Source organism: Notamacropus eugenii, chromosome 4 (assembly GCF_028372415.1).
Source record: "Notamacropus eugenii isolate mMacEug1 chromosome 4, mMacEug1.pri_v2, whole genome shotgun sequence".
In the NCBI taxonomy this organism is placed as follows: domain Eukaryota; kingdom Metazoa; phylum Chordata; class Mammalia; order Diprotodontia; family Macropodidae; genus Notamacropus; species Notamacropus eugenii.
The window spans coordinates 151,415,296-151,436,546 of NC_092875.1; the positions used below are offsets into that span (position 1 = coordinate 151,415,296).

The following is a 21,251-nucleotide window of genomic DNA, read 5'->3' on the forward strand; positions in this document are numbered from 1 at the left end:
GGACTTGCCCAGGTGAGGTCACACCGTTAGTTAGTCTCTTAAGGCAGAATTTGAACCCAGGACTTCTTACTAATAGAGCCTGTGCTCTTTGTATTACAACATGATGGCTCTTGAGAAAGGAATATGAACGTTCAGGGACATCATCATCCTTGTCTCTGAGAACCTATCAAATCTACTAATAATCTTCATTTTTTGCGTCTTTCCTGGACTTTATCCCACCTATTCAACATTTATTCTTAGATCTGGCCTTTACTTACATCTTCTTCCTGGTATTTTTGTTTAATTTTAATTTGTCTTAATATTTGAGCCTACCTTGAAGATTCACAGTTAATAAACCTCCTGCAAGCCAAAGCTGGCTTGTCATAAGTTTCTTGGACCTCTTTCTCCTGGGTAGGCCAAGAATTGAATAAAATTTTTGTACATACAATGATATAACTGGTCAATATCAGCTTTTATTTTGTCATGAAAAATTAGACTTGTAGCATTTTATAAAATTGTCACAAAGCTGCATAGTCTTTCAATCTTAAATGGGAAGAATTTGTCAGGCAAGTGTGAAACATCCCTTGTGCTGTTTTACCTAATGATAAGTCCTGCTCCTTAAAAGTCATTGATGCTGTGTCCTTGTCAGAGGGAATGAGGTAGAACCAAGGACTTGAGCCCCTTCAAAATAACGTATTACTAACCCAAGCCATTAATTAGCATATTTGCTATACCTTCCTTGAGGACAAAAACCATGCCTTATTGCTTTCTGTTCCCCACAATCCTGAGGACTACAATAGAAAACTTTTAAAATTGATTGACTTGGAAAGCAAAGGGATGAAGGACAAATGAGGCCAGTTGTGATGTGATGATGATGGTTTTCTGAATATACTGTCAGGTCACTTCAAAGTATCATGTCTTAAAGTGAGTTATTTAAAAGGTGCAGTGGAAAAACAACAAAGGTATTTTAACAAGGTTTTGTATTACTCTTATTGGGAGAAAACACTCCATTATAACTTGTGAATGTATAATAGTACTTGCCTCTCAAGGATGGTGTAGGTATTATTTTTCCCTCTAAACAAAAAGATTTTATTTTTTTCAACTAGATAACTTCATTTTGGATCCTATATTTTGGCATGACTTTTTGCACAAGATTATTTTGCAATTAGCCAGTGAAATGTTGACATATTGCATTCATTATCTATTGATTAAACTAAGATCCCAGGATCTTATATTTGGTGATAGAAAAGACAAGACCTTAGAATCATTTAGCTCAGTGACCTCATTTTTCAGATGAGGAAACTGAGGACAATGGACATTAAAATGACTTTACCCAGGTAACACGGAGACCAGGGTTCCAAACCCAAGTCCTTCAAGTCCATTCTCACTGCTCTTTTCCCATACTCATACTAGGCTGCTGTAATTCCACACACGCAAATACACAGTTGTAAGATGTTTGCCATCACACATGTGTGAGTTTACTTGAAAGGATTTGGAAAGTGTATATGGTGCTGATTGCACCAAATAAATTCAATCAGCAGACCGACCTTAGTGGAAATTTATATATTTCCTTCCTTCTAAATGCTAACAATGATGAGAGGCAAACCTAGGTCAGTGGAACCAAGCTTGGAATCAAAAAGCCCTAAGCTCAAGTCCAACACATACAGGCTGTAGCCATGAGCAAGTCACTTAACACTAGAAGGACCAAATACATGGAAATTTGCTTGGCCCTTTGAAGTATTGTTAACCTCACTGTAGTCCTGCTATAGTGGGTCAAGGGAGTTTCCACACTAGGATTTCCCCACGTTGATCACATCACAGGTCTAAACCAAAAAACAACAACAACAAAAACTTTGGTATTTTCAAACCTATTTCACCCATAATGAGCAATTTTCAGGTGATCCCCAGGCCTCAGTTCCTTCATCTGTAAGATGTGTAGGTTGGACTAAATAAGGTCTCCTTCAGCTTTTTTAATTATTTTGTTTTCAGTGTTCTACAATCGCTTCCATATATCTTAGATTTTTTTCTCTTCCCTCACTCTCCATCCCCCCCTTCATGTCCCCTCCCTCCCCACTTCCTCCTCGAGATACCATGCCGTCTTATATAGGTTCAATACATAGTGTTCCTGTTAAATACATTTTCACCTTAGTCATGTTGAGTAGGAGAATTAAAATGAATGGGAGAAACCATAAAACAACAACAGTAGATGGTCTGCTTCATCCTGCGATCCAATTCCATAGTTCTTTCTCTGAGTGTGGAAGATGTTTTGCCTCAAAAGTCCATTGGGAATTTTTTAGGACCTTGCTTTGCTATGAAGGACTAAATCTACCAGAAAAATTCCTCACACACTGTAATTGTTGCTATGTACAAAGTTTGCCTGGTTCTGCTCCTTTCACTCAGCATCAGTTCATGTAAGTCCTTCCAGGTCTCTCAAGTCTTCCTGTTCATCGTTTCTCATAGCACAATAGTATTCCATTACATTCATATACCACAACTTGTTCAGCTATTCCCCTAATTGATGGACATCCCCTTGATTTCCAGTTTTTGGCCACCACAGAGACAGTTGCTATGAATATTTTTGTACATGTGGGACCCTTTCCCATTTTTATGATCTCTTTGGGATACAGTCCTAGAAGCAATATTGCTGGGTCAAAGGGTATGCACATTTTTGTAGCCCTTTGGGCATAGTTCCAAATTGCTCTCCAGAATGGCTGGATCAGCTCACAGCTCCACCAACAGTGAATTAGTGTTTCAAATCTCCCACATCTCCAACATTTATCATCTTCCTGTTTTGTCATGTTTGACAATCTGATAGGTGTGATGTGGTGCCTCAGAGCTGTTTTGATTTGTATCTCTCTAATCAATAGTGATTTAGAGCATTTGTTCATATGACTATAGATAGCTTTAATTTCTTCCTCTGAAAACTGGCTGTTCGTATCCTTTGACCATTTATCAATTGGTGAATGACTTGTATTCTTATACATTTGATTCAGTTTTCTCTATATTTTAGACAAGAGGCCTTTATCGCAGACAGTAAGTCTCGGTTGTGTTGGGTTTGTTTGTGCAAAATCTTCAATTTAATGTAATCAAAATTATCCATTTTGCACTTCATAATGCTTTCTGTCTCTTGTTTAGTCAAAAATTTCTCCATTCTCCATAAATCTGACAAATACACTATTCCTTGCTCCCCTAACTTGTTTATAGTGTCAGTCTTTATTCCCAGACCATGTATCCATTTGGACTTTATTCTTGTGTACAGTGTCAGGCATTGGTCTATGCCCAGTTTCCACCGCACTGTTATCCAATTTTCCCAGCAATTTTTGTCAAACAGTGAGTTCTTATCCCAGAAACTGGAGTCCTTGGGTTTATCAAGCAGTAGATTGCTATATTCAGTGATTACTGTCTTGAGTACCTAACCTATTCCACTGGTCTACCCTTCTGTTTCTCAGCTAGTACCAAATGGTTTTAATGACTACTGTTTTATAATACAATTTGAGATCTGGTAGGGCTAGTCCACCTTCCCTAGCATTTCTTTTCATTAGTTCCCTTGATATTCTGGACCTTTTGTTCTTTCAGATGAATTTTGATATTTTTTCTAGCTGTATTTTAATTGGTGTGGCACATTAATTTAGGTAGAATTGTCATTTTTATTTATTAGCTCTAACTGCAAGCAACTGGTGTTTTTCCACTTATTTAGATCTGACTTTATTTGTGTGAAGTGTTTTGTAATTGTGTTCACATAGTCCCTAGGTTTGTTTTGGTAGGTAGACTCTCAGATATTTTAGTGTCTACTGTAGCTTTAAATGGGATTTCTCTTTCTATCTTTGCTGTTGGGCTTTGTTAGTAATATGTAGAAATGCAGATGATTTATGTGGGTTTGTTTTGTAACCTGAAACTTTGACAAAGTTATTATTTCAAGTAGTTTTTCACTGTCTTTAACTTCTTAATCCGGAGTTACTTCTGGTGTTTTTGGTATGAGGGAAGAGAGTGCCCAGGGAGTGTCTTGAGTAGAATAGGCCAGTGTTCTTATGGGTTTTTTTCCCCTGTTCGGTTCTTTAAAAAAAAAAAAAAGTATTTTAGATCAAAGAAAAATAACTCCTACATTGAAAGAACAGACCCACATAGGATCATAGATTTAGAGTTGGAAAGGACTTTACTGGCCATCTGACTCAATATCATTTTGCAGATGAGGAAGATGAGGCGGAGAGAGGCTAAGTGAATTACCCAAGACCACCCAAATTAAGTGGCAGAGCCAGGTTCAAATCTGGTTTTCTGCCTCCAAATCCAGGACTATCCATGGAACTTGTGGGGGGTTTTTTCCTTTTTATTTTTTGTTTTGGTAATTGACTTCCTGAATTTAAAAAATCAAGTAAATTATTTGAGGATTTGCTTCTTAAACTTATAAAGTATGACTCAGGAGGTGCTTTTAAGCATTATCTAACTGAATTGTGGCACAAAGGGTTTTGGTTTTTGTTTTTTGTCAACAGAAGGAACCAGGTATGGTAAAATTATCAGAAAAAAAAAGGCATTGGAGTTGCCCTTGTCATTAAACTTGGAAGACTGGTATTGGGGGCTTACTGGGCTCCTAGGCTTGTGCCTGACTCATTACTCAAGGTCAGAAGCAGCATTTATATGCAAAACTAACTGGCCTACTTTATCTTAGGATAAACCACTAGTGAGAATGAACCTGCCAATATAGGAAACCTCTACTTTTGGGTCAATACTCGCTAAAGAATGTGAAAGCTCACTCTTTTAAAAAGAGGAAGGACCTGCTTGGTTAATTTGTCTGCGTCAGACTGCCCATAAATGGGCAGAGAGGAGCACTTAAGGGAATATTCTAGAAGGACATTGCAGTGTTTCTATAATTCCTTTGCTCTCAGGGTAACATTAGCCCCAAGCAATGGGACAGGGTTCTTTTCTTTGGGAATTCCCTTTCCTAATTGCTCTCTAACTGAATGCAGACTTTTTTCAGTACTTGGAGAGCTCCCATTCATCCCTCCCCCACAACTGTGAAGTAAATTATTATATTCATATTTCATTCATCACTAGGACCTGCCCTGGTTTGTATAGGAAAACAATAAAAAACCTGGTGCTAACATAGATTTTCATTCTTCCCAAATATTTCTGTATCGGCTGTTTCGCCAGCTCAGGCTGGAGGATTTTGAAAGAAAGGAAGTAACTATTGGTAAGTTAGGAAAACTCAGAACAAAAGAATCGTTTGTTTTCTTGGCGTTTGTGAAGCTATAACCTAACAGGACCTAAGAGTTTTTGACTAAAGATCTCGCTCCAGATCAAATAGTATGCCAGCCACTGAAATGAAACTATGTCAGAACCTGGTAGCTTATACATTTAATTATATATATATATATACAAATCAAAATTCCATGCTCTATGATCTTTCAGGGAAAGAGAACTCAATTTCCTCTTTTATTTTTAGATATATTTTTGTTTCATTAAATATTTCACAGTGTCATTCATTTTTTTAAAATTTTGAATTCCAAGTTCTTTCCCTCCCCATAAGAAGGCAAGCAATATGACATAAATTATACATGTAAAATCATGGAAAACATCTCTATATTAGCCATGTTGCAAAAGAAAATAAAGACAAAGTGAAAAAAGTATGCTTCATTCTTAAGAGTTCATCAGTTCCCTCTGGAGTGGGGTGGCATTTTTCATCATGGGTGCTTTGGAATTGCCTTGAGTCCTTGTCTTGATTAGAGTAGCTAAGTCTTTCACAGTTGATCATCTTTACAATGCTGCTGTTACTGTCTGCGTTCTGCTCATTTCACTTTGCATCCGTTTATATAAGACTCAAGGTTTGGTTTTTTTTAAAACAATCCTGCTTATCACTTCTTATAGCACAATAGTATTCCATCAAAACTGTATACCACAACTTGTTTAGCCATAACCCAATTAATGGCTGGGATCTCAATTTCCAATTTTTTGCCACCACAATAAGAAATATTTTTGTACACATAGGTTCTTTTCATTTTTCCTTTATCTCTTTGGGATACAGACTTAGCAGTGGTATTGCTGGGTCAAAGGGTATGCACAGTTTTATAGCCCTTTGAGCATAGTTCCAAATTTGTTCATAACTTCACCAACAGTGCATTAGTGTTCCAGTTTTCCTGTATCCCCATTTGTCATTTTCCTTTACTGTCATGTTAGCCAATTTGCTAGGGGTGAGATGATACTTCAGAGTTGTTTTAATTTGCACTTCTCTAGTCAACAGTAATTTTAGAGCATTTTTTTCAGATGACTATTGATAACTTTGATTTCTTTGTCTGAAAACTGCCTATTCATATCCTTTGACCATTTATCAATTGAAGAATGGCTATCAGCCTCAATTAATTAATTAATAAGCCTGTTACTTCACCACAGCAGGGAGTTCCCAGTGTGGAGATTTCTTCTGCATTTACAAATCTCTAATCTTAAGAGACTTGACTGAGACATGGAATGATTAACGACTTACCAAGGTTATCTAGTGGGATGTGTGCTGGAGACAGAATGTGAAGCCAGTTTTTCCTGGTACTGGTGTTAAATGGCCATGATTATTAAAAAAAACAAACAAAAAAAAAAAAACAAGAGAAATGCTGAAAGAAATATTCATTTGTGGATTACATTTGGGGGCATTTGAGAATCTCAGCATTTTGGTTTGGTTTTTGAACTTTTCCCCCAACTGCCTTTAGGAAAGTTGCAGGGAATTTAGTTGATCATAATAGCTAGCATTTTAAACTTCTTAGCTCTTTAAGGTTTGTAAAATATCTCACATATGTCATTTCAATTGATCCTCAAAACAACCCTTTGAAGTAGGTGTTAATATTGTCCTCATTTTGTAAGCAACCAGGTAGTAGAGTAGATAGATATAATGAGGTGACTTAGAGTTAGGGACATCTGAGTTCAAATCTGTGCTCAGACACTAATTGTGTGACTCTGGGTAAGTCCTTAAACTCTGTGTCTCAGGTTTATTATCAGTAAAGTGGTAATAATAGTGGCACCTACCTCACATAGTTGTGTGGATCAAATGAGTTCAAATATATGAAGCACTTAGCAAATGTTTATACAGATGGGTGCAGCTAGGTGGTAGAGTGGATAGAGCACTGGCCCTGGAGTTAGGAGGATCTGAATTCATATTTGACCTGAGTCATGCACTAGCTCTGTAACCCTAGGCAACTCACTTAACCTTGATTGTCTCAAAAAGAAAAAAAGAAAATAAATAAATGTTATACAGATGCTAGCTCAATAGCTTTATTTTTTTTTTTTATTTTTTACAGGTGATGATTTTATAAATGAGTATACTGAGACTGAGAGGGTCCAGGGTCAAAAATGTATGTATCTGAGGCAGAATTTGATCTCAGTTTTTCCTCTTTCTGAGTCTAGCACTGCACCACCTGTCCCCTCCCCAACATGTACCATGCTAAGTAAGTGTACATCCAAATCTTTTGCCTGATCTGGCTTTCTACTCTGCAGTACAGCCTCAGTGGGAGCATAGAACAGAAGGAAAGAACCCACAAAGATTCTAAAGAATCGGACACCCAAGACTGAGCAATCCCCAGGCAGGTTGCAATAGTCAAGATTTGCCAGCCCGACCACCCTAAGCAGGTCCCAGTAACAGAAGGTAACAGGATAATTGTAGAGGCATTATCAGCAGGTTCTCATTCATTTCACTATTAGTCCTTATTTCTTCCCCTTTGATCTTAGCAACAGGTATTTTTCTTAGAGTTGTTTTTTAGTCTTAAAAATAAACAGAGTCCTGGGAAGTGGGGGTAAGATTTTTTCCTAATATACCAAAACTTTCTCTTTTTTGGATTGTAGCTTAAAAGTCCTCAATCTCATTAAAAATTACTTAAAACTCCATCCTTTCTAAAGGGAAACCTTTTTTTCTTTCTAATATAGTAAGATCCTGAAAGGGATGGGAACTATACTTGTGATTTCATTTATACAGAAAACTCTTGGAGGAGGAAACTAATGCAGGTTTTCTCTTTCTCTGGAGAAAGTTGCCTAGAATACTTAGGGTAGGTGATTTGCCCCAGGGTTCTGAAGATGATTAATTTCCCACCAGCACAAAAAATAAAAAAAATCATAACCCATATATGTGATTCAACACCCTATACGTGGTAGTTTAGGATTAGGGCTGGAACAGAAAAATAGTATCTTTAGACCTAAAATTGACCAGCACTTGCTGAACACATGTTGTTTATCTATATTTTGAGAAAGAAAATGCTTTCTATTTTATCATCAACCTGTGACCAGGCAGAAGAACTTTTAAATGATGTGTGATTTTTCCACAAACCATCTGGAGCAACTTCTTGGAGGGATTTGCAGGGCACAGGTGGAAATGGGATGGGAAGAGGAAAAGGAGGAGGAAATCTTACTCCATTATTTGAGGTACAGATTTTTGATCCAGGATTAAAATTGAGTGAATCTGGAAATTGCCCTCTTACCCACCCTTTTAATTCTATCAGATTTCTCTCATTCTAGGGATGTGTCCTACCTACAAAGTTTACTTAATCCTATTGTACAAGTGGGGAAACTGAAGTTAAGACAGGTCACCCAGCCTGCTAATCAGCACCAGGACCAGATGTGCTTTACAGCTTTGGACTCACGGGTACTTTGGGTTTTGTCACCAATAAAACACTAAATGGAAAAAAGAAAATCAACTCAAATAGTATTTTGAAAGCCCTACTCCTAGCTTCCATTGTGCTCCAAAAGGGAACCACAGAGGAGAGCTCATGGGTAAGTGTCTACTAATAAAAAGGAACTTGTGGTTCCTCCTATCCATTGACCTGTGCCTCCCACCTCCTTCTAGACCCAGCTCAGACACCCCATCCGTCAAGGCTTGCGTGATTAACTTTTCCTAGGCTCCATTCACTCTCACTCAGTCCCTTTAGCTTGTATTGATTCAGAATAATAAGATACAATATTTTGTATTATATTTTATTATCCTTATTTTGTTATCAATTTGTTTCTTTTTCTGTCACTCATCTTTTCAACTAGACCATATAGAAATTGTCAGTGGAACTTATATGTGTGTGTGTGTATGTGAAAAGCTTTTATATGTATGTATATATACACATATGTGTGTATGTATATATCAATATATGAAATATACCCCACAATATCTCACACACAAAATACATAATAAAATCAGATTCAGAAGGGACCATGGAAGAAGAATTAGTCTAACCCCCTCCTTTTACAGATGAGGAAGCTGAGATATTGAGAAAGTCACAAGAAGCAAGCCAGCAAAGTTGGAATTTAAAACTGGGACTTTGGATTTCATGCTATCCACTGTACTATTCTGATACTCTCAATAATGAGTGACAATCACTATTAGATGATTATTTATTGTGTATTTATTAAGCACCAACTTTCTGAAGGTAGATGAACTTCCTTCCATGAGAGAAGGAACTGGTCTAATCTCCAGAAACCCCAAGTACCTTTTTGGGGTGAGGGGAGGGAAGTTATAGACATTTCAGATCTGTTTAATTTACCAACATCACCAATCCTTGTACTGGAGTTAAGAGAAGCTCTGAGGATCAAAAAAAATAATTAAGGTGGAATGGGGGAAATGTGCTATTTCAACACGTTAGAAATAAATTAAACATTAGAAATAAATAGTATCTCATTCGGGGTATTTTGTCGATGCTTCTCAACCTGTGGAGCAATTTTTTTGCATTTGTAACATGACTCATTACCAGGAGATGGCACCAGAAAGCTTCATCCATTATCCCGGAGACTACAGTAACTTATTGGAGGTATACCATGGGATGACTTTTCCAGTTGGGTAAGTATGGTATTTTTTGCTTAAGGTTTTAGGATTTTTAAAGGACCTCCATGTCCTTTTCTAAGAGCAAAATGAAATTCTCTCTGATGACTAAGACAGAGGAGCTAAATTTGGGTGGTGTTAATTCATAAAAAATTTTTAAAAAGCCAGCTGTAACAAGTTGTCTTCCTTGCTACTAAACTCCTTAACTTCCTTCAATTTCTCATGCAATTCAACTCTACAAGCTAAATTATCTCATTTACAGCAAGTAAACACTTTTTGCAAGCAGAAGAGTAGCTGAAGTGGGTATATATGTATATTTGGTGATGCATTCTACTTTGCTAATAAATATCCCAATAGCTATTCAAGGCTATAAATTCATATACATTGGGATTCGTAATGAGCAGGACCCTCCACCAATATATGTATGCTTCCAAGTGAGTTTCTTAGAGCCCTTTCATTTTCTAAACTCACAAGCCCGCAAGCCAGGTGGCCCTGAAGTAGGACCTATGTTATCTTATCCCCATCACAGTGTCATTGATAGGAAGCATTTAAGAAAGACATGCCTTACTCCCCACATCCAGTCATTTTCAAATTTCCATCAGTCCTACCTCAGTGATATTTCTTGCATCTGTCTCTTCCTTATCCCTCACACTGCTATAACCCTAGTTCAAGCCCCCATTACCTGGTGTTCCCCAGTCTCACCTAGCACTCATGAACCTCCATGTATCTGCATAAACCAACCCCATCTCGAACACAGACTGCCTTCACCATCAAAAGACTCCCATCTGCCCAAGTTCAGATCAAGTGTCAACTTCTCATATAACCTCCTATAGAAAAGGCTTCTCTGTAAGCATTTGTATTTCTCTGACTGCCCCCTCCCCTTCCCCAGCTAGAGGAGATCTCTTTCCTAATCTGTTTTGTCTCTCCCATGTCTTACTCACTGTGTTTTCATTAACATAGTTCATCTCCTACTAAATTGTAAGCCCCACCGAGGGCAAGGACAATGTCTTTTTTCATCCTTTGCATCCCAAACACCTTGGAGATAGTGCCTTGTACTTGCTAATGCTTAATAAATGATGAATTGAATTTATTGGCTGACATGCATTGCTTATTCACTGTCGATGCCTTTGTAACACACATTTATTAATTGATAAGCAAGATCCTTCAAGCTTAAAAACAAATTCTTTGAGAATGGGATATGATAAAATTTAAACTTCAGAATAGCTAGAATTTATATGATAGCACTTTGTTTTCCAAGAGCTTTACAAATTATCTCACTTGATCCTCACAGCCTGGGATGGAAGTTCTATTATCATCTCCATTTTACAGATCAGGAAACTGAGGTTGAGAATGGTTAAGTTACTTGCCTAGGGTTACACAGTTAGTAAAGTTCAAAAGAGGATTAGAACTCAGATGTTGTTGGCTCTATTTGCTGTACCACCTAGTTATCTACAGACTTGGGCTATTAGGAAAGTGGTTTGTTATTGGCAAAGTCATAATCAGAGCGAGATTTCCCTCCTTTGAAGCTGTTGGATCTCACATCCATTAAGCATTAGAATAAACAGTTGTAAATTCAGAATGTTCCTGTTTATAACTGAGAAGCAAGGTTGTCTGCTTAATTCCCAGTCAGAAGACATCTAGGGAAAAGGGAGAGCAGGCAATTTCTGACAGTATTGGGAGGCCAGATGTCACGGTCTCCTGTGTATACAAGGAGGACAGGAGCCTCTCTTTCTGAGTATTTTCAAAGGGGAAGATTAGTATTCTTAAACTCAGGGAAAGCCAGGATTTGGGGAACCCTCCCAGACCAGAGCTGCTTCCACGATTCCTCTAGGAGCTTTTGTTTGTTTCTTTTGTTTTGTTTTGTTGATTATTTGTTTTAAACCAAACCTGTGATTTCACTGTTTGTTAGGGGGAACTGCTGGTAAGGAAACTCCCTCCACCAAAAACCATGGCCTCAGGGTATGAAGAGGATTTGCCTCTTCCTAAAAGGATGTGATTACAATCTACTCCTAAGTGATTTGCCCAAGGTCATATAGCCAATGTGTGTCAGAAGCAGACTTGGAACCCAGATCTTCATGACTCAGCCTGTCTTAATCCAGACTCTTCTTCCTACTATTCAAGACTTTTCACCATAAGGTCTATGGGGCCATCTCCACAGTCATCCTGACCTAAGTCTTGTCCCTGGACTCCCAGAACTCTGGAGGAGAGAGTGAGGCTGCTGACTCTGCACAGCCCTCCCTCACTTAAATCCAATTCACTTGCAAGTCATGGCATCACCTTCCTGATGTCATGGTCCTCTTTGAGGACCAAGGACAAACAACCACAACCATGAGGTGCATCACTACAAATCTTTATTTTTGTATCATTTTTTTAAATGACACAAAACCCCAAACTGTATGTTAAGTTAAATGGAATATTTCCTGAGAGTCTCTAATTCTTGTCATTATTTTAATGATAACATCTGAAAATATAGCATCTGTCCATTCAGCTGTATCTTTGTTACTTACTAATTGATAAAAGAAATGAAAAACTCTGCATATTAATGAAGCATTATTTGCATTATCCATTTATGTTACTAACATTATCCATTGTGTTACCAACGTTATCCATTCTTAACCAACAATTATCCATTATGTTGCCAGTTTTCTATTATGTTACTAACATTATCCATTTTGTTGCCAATGTTATCTGTTACGCTAACATTATCCATTACCATTAGTTTTTCTGCTTCTTGCAGTGTGTATTCTTTTACTACTGCTTTTTTTCCTACTCTGAATCACTTTATAGGTGTTTTGCTTTCTATTTCTTTATATTCTTCATGGGATCATAATTTTAGAGCTATAAGAGACCATAAAGGTCATTAGTTCAAGGTTCTAATTTTACTGTTGAGGAGACTGAAACCCAGAGAGGTTAAATGATTTGCCCAAGTTCATACCGAAGGTAGTAAGTAGCCGTCAGGAGTTGATTTCAGATCTGCCAATTCTAAATCCAGTTCTCTATCTACTACCCCACACTGCCTCCTATTGGTCATATCCAAAAATGTGTTTATCATTCTGTGTATTAGCTCAAGGACTCTACATTCTATGGGGAGAAATAATATGTACACACGAAACTATAGACAAAATAAGTATGTACAACTTGGTATTTTGTTCCATTTCGTATTCCTCTTTTGGTCAGTGCCAAAACCTTGGATCATGCCAGGGGGAAGAATTTTCACTTACAGTGTAGCTGCTCTACTCTGAGAGAGCCTATAAGGTTTCTGTGCTGCTTATTTTATGTTGCTAGACTGGCAAAAATTTGGGGGTAGTACGCAGCAGGTGAGGAAGCTACCCAGGGGATGCGGCTTGGGTAAGATGGGCTTGCCTGGGATGTGGCCACCTAAATGCATTTCGAAGTGATTTTCTAAATTTCAGGGCCCTGGGACAAAGCTCCCAGCTTCCCCACCCTAGTTATAGCTTTACTTTTGACTTGCAGTTTTGCATTGATTATCTGGACCCCATGCCTTTGTCAGACTTCCTACTTTTTCTCTTTTGCTTTTAGATGTAGTAGGGGTTGTTTTAGTTGTCAGTCCTGTTCAACTCTTTGTACCCCTATTTGGGATTTTCTTGGCAGAGTTTCTAGAGTGGTTTGCCATTTCCTTCCTCTAGCTCATTTTACAGTTGAGGAAACAGAGGCAAAAAGGATTAAGTGACTTGCCCAGGGTCACACAGCTAGTAAGTGTATGAAGCCAGATTTGAACTCAGGAAGATAAGTCATCTGACTCCAGGTCCAATGCACTAGTCACTTTATCACTCCTATACCTGCCCTGGTACATTCTGCTTTGAGGCTTTCAATGCATCACAAACAATGCCTTCACTAAAGTTTGGTGAAGACTACTCCTGAAAGCTTTGCTACAGCTGTATCATATAATAAATGTAATGGGAGAAAACTTCCAACCTCTTATCTCTAAACTTCTGTAGAGTTTCTGAAAGAAACTGAAAGTTCTTTCGAGTTCATTGAAAATCCTGGCATGGTCTGAATGAGTGATCATTCCAACTGAGCTTACATATTCCAAGAAAACATAATCCAGTTTTAAGGAAGTTAGGTCCTTAGATTGAAAATAAAATAGTTTGAATAGAATTTTCAAGTAAAAATTTCCTTAGGAATTTTATATCAATAATAATAATAGACCTTCACAGAAATAAGGATGGCAAGTTTACAGAATATATTTTTTTAATAATCCTGTGAGTTAGGCAAAATAGTGGACACTTATGCAATTTAAAGTTTGCAGACTACTTTTCTATTCATTACCTCATTTGAATCTCACCATCACCTGGGAGGTTAGTAACCACAAGTGCTATAATCTCTGTTATACAGATTGTGAAACTGAGATCCTCAGAAGCTGTGACACACAGATGGCATCAGAGATAGCATTTGAACCCAAATCTTTTAAAATTCCAGGTTCACCACTCTTTCTACTACCCCTAAGCTGCCTTTGCCCAAAGATTATTTAAACAGTTCAACCAGAAATGGCAAGTGGCAGCTCTGAGACTAGAATTCATGTCACCTGACTTCTACCCAATGATTAGGAGGCACTACAGAAATATTGGATAGAGCAGTGGACTTGGAGTCAGTTTTGCCAGCAAGGTGGTTCAGTGGATAGAGCTCCAAGCCTGGAGTCAGGAAGAACTGAGTTCAAATCCGGCCCTTGACACTTACTAGCTGTGTGACCTTGGGCAAGTCACTTAACCCTGTTTGCCTCAGTTCCCTCATCTGTAAAATGAACTGGACAAGGAAATGGCAAACTACTCCAGTATCTCTGCCAAGAAAACCCCAAATAGGGTCATGATGAGTTGGACAGGAATAAAATGACTGAACAACAAAACATTTACTGGTTGTGTCATTTAGAGTCTCATCATCTTCATCTACAAAATGTGATTGGAAGTGGGTATTAGAGATAACGACCTCTAAGGTGTTTTCCAGCTCTAAATTTATGATCCCACCTTGTATGACATACTATTCCATATAGATTGACTTCATAAATGGCTGCAACTCTCAGCCTTTAGAGGTAGAAGAATTCCACCTTCGACATCTAGTCCAACCTCCCTCAACCCCTGTCATTGTATAGAAAAGAGAACTGAGGTCTCTAGAAAAGTACCTTGTCCACACTGCCAGGAAATAGGTAGGGTGCTGGGACTAGAACCCAATTGTTCTGCCTCCCAGTCTAGGGCTTTTTCCATGGTCCCATCCTTCTTCTCTTTTATATCACCCTAGTTCTCAGGACACACTCCCAATCCTGGTCCAAGGAGAGCTCTTCTGAGACTCAGCAGCTCCATTTCCTTTGTATCAGCCTGGTGCAAAGCCCATACTGGCCGCTTTCTGCCAACCTCTCACCCCTGCACAGGGATGAGATCATGGGAGTCTGAGACGCACCAGGAGCAAATGTTAGAAACAACTTAGCCTAATCTTCTCCTCCTCAAGTCTAGACCCAGTTCATGGTCAATTTACTGCAACCTCCAAGATCATAGATATTGATAAGCTTGTGAGGAGATGGGGAGGAGAAAATGTAACATTTTTTTTTTTTTTCAAAAAGCATAATAAAAGGTAGGCAGCAGTGGAAGGAAGGGAGAGACAAAGTGATTCAGCAAAGAGAGAGAAGAGAGAACAGTTTCAGCCAAGGGAGAATCAGGAAAGGCTTTGCAGAAGAGGTGCTGTCTGGGCTGAGCTTTGGAGGAAGGGGCAAATTCTGGAAAATGGGGTACATTTCAGGGATGGGAATGCCCTACACAAACATGCTGGTTCTGGAGATAGCATTTTGTGCTCTAGGAACATGGAATAAGAGTGAGTGGAAATAATGTGAAGGCTAAAGGGACAGACTGGAGCCAGAGCCTGGGGTACCACAAATGCCAAGCTAGGGAAGAGAGGGGCAGGAGGATGGGGAATGGAAAGTCAACAAGAATTGATTAAGCACCTACTTTGTGCCCAGTCCAGGAGACTGTATTTTGGCCCAAAAGCAATGTGGGAGCCAATAAAAGCTTTTGTACAGGGTCAGGAAATTTTTGACAGTTTTGTGGAAGATGGATTCAAGAAAAAGGACTGGAGGCAAGGATAACCCACAGCTAGGATGGTATCACAATGACCTTGGCAAGAGATAATGAGGGCTCCAATGAGGAGAGTGGTAGTATCAGGAGGGAGATGGAGACCAATGGCAGAGATATGGAAAATAGTCACCAGGTTTTAACAACCAGTAGATTGGCTGTAAAAAGTGAGAAAGGGAAGACAAAGGTAATTCCTAAGTTTTAAACCTAGGTAATTAGGAGGATAATGTTGGGGCCAGTGACAGAAATAGAGAACTTTTGAAGAGAGAAGGATTTAGGGGAAAAGATGAGTTCACTTTCTGAACTCAAAATGACACCAATATTACCCTCCCTAAGGTGGGTCATCTGGTGGAGTTCAAGGGAGAAATTATGGATGAATATGTAGATTTGGGACTTAATCTGCCCAGAGGTGATTCAGTAATCCCTCAACATCTGAATGTATTTAACTTTCACAACTGCAAACATTCACATCATTTTATTAATAATCTCATTTTCACTTTCAAGTTGGCAACCACACATATTCAAGGCTATGCATAGTAGAGAAAAAAAATGAGAGGCACTTTGCTTGTAAGTCTGTGGAGCAGGCACTTCACGGATCTTGTTTATCTGCAGTTGTAGAGCTCCCTGCCCATCTGTGGCATATCTTCATTGTTGACCTTTAATACTCAAGGTTTGTGTTGTAATTATTCCCCCAGGCGTAGTGCAAATCCTTTGGACTTCAAGCCCAAGTGTGCAAAGTCAGCGATGTGGTTGAGTGAGAAAATAAAGGTGTTAGATAAACTTTGTACTGGAACTTCTGAGGCCACTTTTGGCTGTAAGCTTGGTGTTAATGAAATGACAATGTTTGTGAATCCACTCTAGAGAGTGCCATAGTAACCTCTCAACTGTGTGATGAAGTCACTGGTCAGTGCTCCTGCTGCTAAGGGAATGTCCTATTTCCTCCAATGCCCAAACTGGGCTTCCTGGAAGGAGCAGCCTGGCCTACAGTGCACAGGGCTGGACCGAGCCACCCCAGCAGGAGTTCTGAGCTTGAACCTGGCACCTGGAACTCACCCTGAGCCATGTGCTTTTCATTAGAGGAGAGTTCAACCACTGAGCAGAAAGGGAGATTAGAGATGGCAGGTTGCCCTTTTCCCTTTTTAACAAGTTCTTATGAAATTGTTGCCTGGATCTTCCCCATCTAACTCTGTGCTGTCTTTCCTCTCCCCTGCATTATTTCATGTTTACAGTGTTAGGAAAATGCATATTATCAGAATTACTGTTTTGTCATAAAGAATTGTATGCAGAGAAGTATACTTTGAGCAATCTCTGGTGAAAGATTACAGTTTTTGGTGGACAGGGAACTTAGCCCTTTATTTCCCACAGGTTTAATATGTCAGCATTCATATTTTTTACTTTTATGTCCTTTTCTAGGAACATTACCCCCCACCAAAGTGGAGGCTTGGCTGTCATTGAATTGGAATGAATGAATTCTCCAAGGAGAAGAGAACAGGAACTAGAACAAAACCTGAGGAGACACTTGTGCTTGGGGGTGGGGATAGGATAATGAACTAGAAATGGAGGCACAGGAGAACAGAGAGCTATGCTACAGAACAGAGAGAATATACAGGAGGAGAGGGGGTAGTCAGCAATTTTAAAAACTGCAGAGGTCAAAGGTGAGAAATGCAGAAAGGTCATATTTAGCAGTTGAGATGCCATTAGTCAGCTGAAAAGGCACTTGCTGTAGAGTGGTAGAGTCAGAAGCCAAGAGGCTGAGTAGCAAATGTGTGAAGACCCAGAGGCAGTAAGTGTAAACTACTCTTTCCAGGTGTAAGAGCGGCCATTAGGTAGAGCAGCGATCTGATACACTGGCTGCCTCCAGGCAACTATGTTACTACTACCTTGGGGTTGAAGGACTTGATGCCTGGGAAAACACAAGATCTTTTGGTCACTGTGACTAGGGCATGGGAGAGGAAGTAACTGCCTAAGAGAGATTTAGCCACTAAGCCAGAAAGAGCTGCCCACCAAGTGAACTCAAAGGAAAGGAGAGCATTGCCAAATGTCCCTCTTTCTGTCTGTCTAGCATGTGAGAACTCTTCAATCCTTTGGACTTTTTGTGAGGGGTGGCAGATATGGCAAATGGTAGCAGCACATATGCTGGCCTACCAGAGCTTGAGAGTGGATCTCAAAATCCTAAGCTGCCTCTATTGCTTTGGATTTTTTTCCTGAGCACACAGTAAGTGAGCAAACAGTGATCTTCAGATGCAAATTTGCAGCCTTGCAAGTCTGAGAGGCCTGGAGCTCCTGGCCCACGCACTGCCCTCTCCCACCCCCCAATCGGGGTGTTCTTTATAACCAGAAGTCTTTTTGGAGTAGATGACAAGAGGAGACCAACTTCAATGTCTCTGGCCTGGCTTGCTGAAGATAAGGACATGGAAGGAGCTATTTCAGAGCTATTTCTGAGGTGAAGGTGAAATGCTTATATGGTAATCACAAAATGCTTCATGTTTTGATGTCTCAAGTATCAATTGCCTGGGAGAATATAACAGTAGTTATAAGCTCCTGCTGCTTAAGTCTACCAGTTGTTCATTAAGTAATTTTTGTGTATGTAGAGGAAATAGCTGTCCTATACCTGATATTGTACACTGAAGACCTTTTAGCTCCCTCATTTTGGGGAGACTTTGGAATGAGCTAATTCTAATCTATAGTGATTTTCCTCAGGGCTCTGGGATGGAAGTTAGGAGGATATAAAGAACCATAGAGCATAAGAAGGGACTTCACCCCCTTTCTCTAGAGGCCAAGTTCCCTCTAGGACTGAACCTGCTGTCTATGCTAGGGTCCAGAGCTAGTGCCAGTCTTAATGGGACAGATGAGGCCTCAATGCTGGTTCTGTATACTGTTACATTTGGAGGCCAACAGTGAAAAGGTAGACATAGGATGATAACTTGAAAGGTTTGCAGGGCTAACATAATTCAACAAGCACTTATTTAGCATTTACTATATGCCAGGTGGAGGTAGCTAGGAGGCTCAGTGGATAGACTGCTGAGCCTGGAGTCAGGAAGACTTAAGTTCAAATCTGGCCTCAGAAACTTACTGTGTGACCCTGGGCAAGTCACTTAACCTCTGTTTTCCATACTCCACTGGAAAAAGAAATGGCAAACAACTCCAGTATCTTTGCCAAGAAAACCCCATGATCAGTCTTGATGTAGTATGGTCCATGGAGACATGAAGAGACCAACACAGTTAAATGACTAACATGTCAACAACATGTGCCAGGCACTGTGCTGGGTGCTAAGAGATAAAAAGACAAAATAAAAGTCCCTGCCCTCAAAAATCTTATACTGGGGAAAGACCTGAACATGCTTCTAGTTATTAGGAAAGGATCCAGCAAATAGAGACACTGAAATGAATTCATGATTCAAGAAGCGAAGCTCCCAGAAAGGATGGGATCATTCCACAAGAACAAGGACCACATCATCTTCTGAAACCACAGAAAACCAAAAGAATGGGTGATGATGTAGACAGGCCTTGAATTATGGAGAAGGGGTGATGAAAGTTCATCATAGATAGTCTCAGTTTTCTAAGAAGCAAGGTCTGCTGAGGGAAGCTGATGTAGAGTTGTAAAATTGAGAAGAAAACTTGCATTAGCTTGATGAGAGATAAATTAAAAGCAACAGGGCACCATTAGGTTAGATAAAATGAATTTGTTGTAGACTCAAGTCAGCAGCTTATATGATCTTCTCCAGCAGTTTGGGATTAGGAGCAGAGAAGATATAGGGCTGAGGATCAGTAGGATCTGAACATCAAAAAGACATGGAGGAAATGCTAGAAGGGTGAAGGAAAGCTGAGCCAGTGAATGACAAGGTCAAAATTGTAAAGAGGAAAGTGAAGCCAAAATAGGGGGGCTCTCCCTGAGAAACCAGGAAAGGACTGAGGAACCAGAAAGGGCCAGGAAAGGTGAAGAACTGGATTAGGAAAAAGCAGGTAGTGGGAAGGGTATATAACATAAAAAGCTGCTTTGGGGACCAAAGGGTTAAGACATTGAACCCCCCTCCCTTTCCATTAAGGGGCCCATCTGCTCTGGACCCACAAATGTGGTTGGACAGAGTTTTAGTTCTGGGGTAGCCTGGCCTCTAATGTGAGGAGTTAGGCTCCCCTTTCCCACACTTGCTGATGGCACCCTAGCAGAAAATTGAAGTTTTCTTTTAGTTGTTGCTCCCCAGAGGGGTGGGGGAAGTGGGAAGATATTTTAGCGTAAACTATCCACCAGGATGGGACTAGTATTTATTTCCTACGCACAAAAGAAAAGCTAAAGGACCCAAAAGACTCATAACACACATTGACAAGATTTAAGCAATCAGTAACTTAAAACTACATCTGCCAGGAAGTTGAGTCATACCAATCGGAACATGAAGTAGTTTGTGGGACTACCAAATGAATAGGCATTCCACATGTCACTTTAGCTCTGTAAGGTCTGATCTACTCCAGGTCCATTTCTTCTGCCATTCCAGGCTAAGGATTGGGGCCAGATTCCTGCTTGTGCTCATTTTTCCCAATGAAGAAATTCCTTTTGCCATTTGGACCCTGGAATTCTAGAACTCCATGACTGGACACATCCATCTCAAAAATAATGTTTGGCTGTCTACACAGGAAAGAAAGCACAAGGCAGAAGAGGAAGCCAAAAGCCCAGACCCAACCCTCACCTGGTTGAGACTCCAGACTTTAACCTCCCATGTGGGAGTGGTCCCTGACTGTGGTAAAGGGTCATCTTTTCTCCATCCCTCATTGGAAGTCTCAATCAGTAGGGCAAAAGAGAGAGAATTGGAAGCTACCTCTCCATTCTAACTAACACAGCATCCCACCTGGGGAAAGGAGAGACAGATCATCAAAGGACTACCCAGGTTTTGCCACATAATACCAAAGCACCAAGTCTTTTCAGAGGTAAGTGCACGTTTTCCCTGGAAATGGCCTGGGCAACTCGGTTTAGCTCCATGGGGTGGTCTCTATAGTCCCATTTTCTGGATGCTCCCTGGGAGTGCACTCTAATTCCAACTCCAGGTAGAAAAACAGAAGATTGTGATTTGAGAGGGAGAATCTAAGTTGATAGTCTTTGGTGAAGGTCATTAACATGAAAGTCACTAAGGTTACAGAAGAGGTTTGGGCTAGAGAGGAGGACCATGAGCCAAGAACTGAACTGACAAAGGAGAGGGACTTGGAAGTTGGCAGATAATTGCAACAAGAATATAGATAAGGTATAAAGATAAAATGAATCTCAAATTTAAAAAAAATTACATGCTTAAAAATTAAGGCAGGAATTTTTGAAGATTATTCACTTAGTTCCTTTCATTCACTTATGAAACTTCAAAAGTTATTTTAGAAACAGGAAAGTACTAACATTCATAATTCGGGGTTTGCCACTTAGTATCAATATGACTGAGTAGGTTCCT

General features: G+C 39.6%; 1 protein-coding gene across 16 annotated transcripts in view; it reads left to right on the top strand.

The window, feature by feature from the left end:
- RNF19A (ring finger protein 19A, RBR E3 ubiquitin protein ligase) overlaps positions 1–21,251 on the top strand; it is a 103,331-nt gene that overhangs the window by 78,868 nt on the left and 3,212 nt on the right. For 11 of the 16 annotated variants that reach the window (XR_011965825.1, XR_011965833.1, XR_011965830.1 and 8 more), the window contains 5 exons: positions 7,254–7,307; positions 7,450–7,597; positions 8,233–8,367; positions 8,461–8,715; positions 9,681–20,745. The gene's annotated coding sequence lies outside the window, so the exon portion shown is untranslated. Of the gene's footprint in view, positions 1–7,253; positions 7,308–7,449; positions 7,598–8,232; positions 8,368–8,444; positions 8,716–9,680; positions 20,746–21,251 lie in introns of all 16 variants that reach the window. The other 5 variants (XR_011965832.1, XR_011965831.1, XR_011965824.1 and 2 more) reach the window with 4 other exon arrangements.